At 34.1% G+C, this 4,176-nt stretch overlaps 1 long non-coding RNA gene across 5 annotated transcripts; it reads right to left on the bottom strand.

Moving 5' to 3' along the window:
- Window positions 1-829: 829 nt before the first annotated feature.
- Window positions 830-3,975, bottom strand: LOC149144266 (uncharacterized). Of its 5 annotated transcripts, XR_016264397.1 has the most exons (6): window positions 3,580-3,975; window positions 3,214-3,264; window positions 2,844-2,972; window positions 2,650-2,718; window positions 2,039-2,118; window positions 830-1,807 (listed from the first exon to the last, which is right to left on the bottom strand). It is a non-coding gene; the product is annotated as an uncharacterized LOC149144266 (long non-coding RNA). The 5 variants fall into 5 exon arrangements; XR_016264396.1 differs by having other exon boundaries at window positions 2,039-2,718; XR_016264394.1 differs by having other exon boundaries at window positions 830-2,380.
- Window positions 3,976-4,176: the final 201 nt, after the last annotated feature.

Below are 4,176 nucleotides of genomic sequence, written 5' to 3'. Positions count from 1 at the left end.
TTTTACCAAGTTTAATTTAGTAAATTATGTTGTTATTTAGCAGAGAAAACATTTATGTCACGATTCACAAATTTTTACCAAGTTTAAATTTAGTTGTTCAAGATTAAATTTAAATTGTTGCACTAAGAGGACTGTCACTAACTCCACACATTTAAATTAATCTAAATCTTTTTGTGGGCCGCATTTTTCATTGCTGAAATCCAGATTAAATTTTTTAGTAAATTATGTTGTTATTTAACAGAGAAAACATTTATGTCACGATTCACAAATTTTTACCAAGTTTAATTTAGTAATTATGTTGTTATTTAGCAGAGAAAACATTTATGTCACGATTCACAAATTTTTACCAAGTTTAAGGCGTTTATTTAAATATCACTGGCATGTTTTAAATTTTATGTAAAAAAAAATATTTATTAAAATAAAATTAAGGTGTGTTTTTTCTAAATATCATCATTTATATAATAAATTTTTGTTATATTTTGTTAATATTATTATAGGATTTTGATAAAAAAAATTGAAATAAAAATTTAAAAAATGAGTGTTAATTTTTTATGTTTTTGTCCAAAATAAAATTCACTAATTCAGTGAACTAAGATCTGAAAAAATCATAATTTAAAAAAGTTCAAAAAAATTGAACACCTTTTTCCAGATTGGAAAATGAACATGTCCCAAAAGAAACAGATTTTTTGAAAATTGTTCTTGGCCCATGTAACATGCAACACCATACAAAATTGTTCTTGGCACATGTAACATGTAACACCATATGTTGGATATGCAATTAAACATTTTATTAAAACGACACCCCAAACATGCAACACCATATGTTGGATATGCAATTAAACATTTTATTAAGACGACACGTATAAAACAGAGTTGTCAATGGACATGATCACTTGCAACAAATGGTAGCTACTCCAAAATGCTTCAACTTACCATATTATTTGTTTCACATGATTACCTGAAACAAGAGTGACCTGGGAATGGATATCCAACGACATAGAAAACCATCGAAGCAGCGTGAGTTGGAGAATGCTTACTTATTTGGACAGCGCTATCACAGACGCGTAGGGTTATATCCTATTCAAACCTAAAGCATTTCGTGTATAAATTTGTGGCTACAACTCGCATCATATTGTCTGAGTGCTCTTCTTACCTATTAGAGTTTGAGCAAACGCTGGGAATTGCAAAATCTGAGTTTTGTGCATTGTAGAAATAACTGGTTTGAGATCAGAGATTTATGAAGTCCACTAGAGTATCTACCAGATTGGGAGGAAGTAGGAAGCACAAAAAGATGAAGCAGTTGCAAGCGAGCAAGCAGCAGGGCATCCTATGACCTATTTCAATCTCAGGTATGGTGTTCATCTCACCCTTTTATTCTCTATTTGTTTGGATTCCTGGTAGCAAGAAAATAGTACTGGGGTCTCTGTTGTCAAGTGATTACATACCAGTAAGCGCTCTCATAGTATATACTAAGTGCTTGAATTGGTGCCCTCACAAACCGGAGAAACATCTAACTAAGCATCATTTATAACGATATTAATTTTATTTAAGAAATAAATAAATCCACATTCCCCATTGCAGTTGGCTTTTAGGAGAATACATTAATCTTTTGAAAACGCCTATAATTGATCGCAAAATACAGTAATCGTAGACAGTTATCATAATTTTTGACATAATACACACTGTTTGTACTCAGTGCTTGAATTGGGACGCAGCAATTGGAAATTATACAAAATGCATTGACGCCACTCACCTTCAGCTCAAGGAGATCGTGTTAAATGACCATCAGAATATCAGTACCAGTCTTCTGCACACGGCTTCCAGAGACATCAGTGCATAGCTCAGAGTTAGTGGTCAATCGAAAACATAATAGTCATAAAGTGAATCACACGTTATAAGAGACAACCGTAAGGTCAGATTATACCTTTAAAGGTTATTGAAATCAAGCCCTCAGTCAAGCCAACTATCAAAGCTGAAAAATCTTTTTAAAGATTAAATTCTGGGCAAATAGAAAAATAAAACGAAAAAGCAAACTCACTCTGCTCATCTGATTGTCTTTCAACAGAGAGGCTCTTCCTTTAAGACATACGATATTCTTTAACGCGTAGTTTAAAAAATCTACAAAATAGTTCAGGAATTTTAGCAAGATTATAAAAATTCTGGTAATTTTTTTGAAAATTTTAATTACAGCTGTTAAACCTCAGTATTAGCCCTCAGTCAAGCCAACTATCAAAGCTGAAAAATCTTTTTAAAGATTAAATTCTGGGCAAATAGAAAAATAAAACGAAAAAGCAAACTCACTCTCCTCATCTGATTGTCTTTCAACAGAGAGGCTCTTCCTTTAAACATACGATATTCTTTAACGCGTAGTTTAAAAAATCTACAAAATAGTTTAGGAATTTTAACAAGATTATAAAAATTCTGGTAATTTTTTGAAAATTTTAATTAGAGCTGTTAAACCTCAGTATTTTAGGTGCCGCAAAGGTTTTAGTGGTGCTAATCTATTAAAAAATTTACCCCAACTAAAAACTGCCTTCAGGCGAGCTATTTTGTTGCGTCGGTAGACAACTCCATTTTAGTAACAGTTCAGCGAAACCCTAACAACCCACCAAAGAAATTTAAACCAATTGACGTGTACGCAGAAAATACCTGGAATGGCTCGCTTTCAATTGAAATGCCAATGGGCTTTCTCCATTGCATTAAAACCCTGCAATTCCCCTGAGATAAAAATAATAAAAACTGTCACACTCTCCTAAACCAATCCATTGTCTAGCAGAGTTAGGTTTTGTCAGATTAATTCCGCAAAGCCAGAATGAAAGAAAATCGGAGGAATGCAACCCTACCTTCATGGAGACGAGGGCCGAATTGGTGAGGCAAGAACGACCGCATTTAGCGATGTCACGCACAAGCCAATTCCACATCCACATCAAAAAATATTGAGTTTATCGTTATCTTTTGCTCTTCTCACTCACCTGCAAACCAACGAAACACGACCTCAGAAAGATAAAGATGGAAAAAAAGACTGATGCAGAGAGCACTACAAAAAGCAAGCCACGCGTGTTAAGGATTAAATTGTTGAGAAACAGAGGAATCCGAACCAATCCAAGCGAGGCCATAATCTAACAGGCAGCATCCGCTTTCTATATATACACTAGTTTGAAAACATTCGAAATATCTGTCTATGGATTCACATTAAACCAAACAAAAGCATACCTCTGTGAATTCGAAATCAGGGATTCCTTTTCTGTCTGCCTTCCCTCTACTCTGCATTCCGCAATTTAAAATTAAAGGAAAAAAAAATAGTTCCGCAGATGAAACAATACAAACAAAAGAAAAATGAAAAAGAAAACATCAACCAGAACCAAAATTAGAATGAAAAAAGAAACGCAGATGAAACAATACAAACAAAAGAAAACATCAACCAGAACCAAAATTAGAATGAAAAAAGAAACGCATGCATGGCCATGCCGGGGAGCAGACAAACAACTGAGAACAACAATTAGGCAATTCATTGCAGAATTAAAAGAAAAAAGAGATGAAGCACATCCCGAGAAGTGTTGGGACGGAGTTGCTAGGTACCTTGCAAATATGAATCAACTCTTTGCACTCAGTGCTCTGCCCAGGAAACAGGAAAGAATAAATAAATAAACGAAGAACTATTATTGCAGAAAATGTAGAAATATTCCATGAATTGTTTAAACTAAAACCGGAGAAATTAAAGATTTCAATCCATCCATCCAGCATAGCAATGGAAATTGTGTCGATCAATTTGGCTTACAGAATCACCTTTCCTTCAGAAATTAGGAAGGTACCTTAATGTGGTAGCGAGCTACTTGAGAGGTGGCAGACGGTGGCAGACAGTGGTAGCCAGCTGCGTGAGAGGTGGCAGCTATATAATAAACTTTGCATGCACCTAAGTTTCATGTTTGTCACCATAATTTTCCAAACTTTGGATAAAATACAAATTGGAAATGGTATATAAAATGACATGGTATATAAAATGACAGAACTTTGGTTAAAATAGTATTGCCACAATTTTCTTGCATCGGGCCACGTGAAGCCTGCAATAAGAGGTACAATGCTCTTTCAGAGTTAAAACTTTGGATAAAATTTAAGTGAACAAAATTGCTACGATTAAACTTTGGTTAAAACACAAGAAAACATAAAAAAAAACGG

Source organism: Pinus tabuliformis, chromosome X, assembly GCF_031772625.1.
Source record: "Pinus tabuliformis cultivar Carrire ecotype Pingquan chromosome X, CPIR1, whole genome shotgun sequence".
NCBI lineage: Eukaryota > Viridiplantae > Streptophyta > Pinopsida > Pinales > Pinaceae > Pinus > Pinus tabuliformis.
This window is presented reverse-complemented; position numbering and strand designations above follow the sequence as displayed.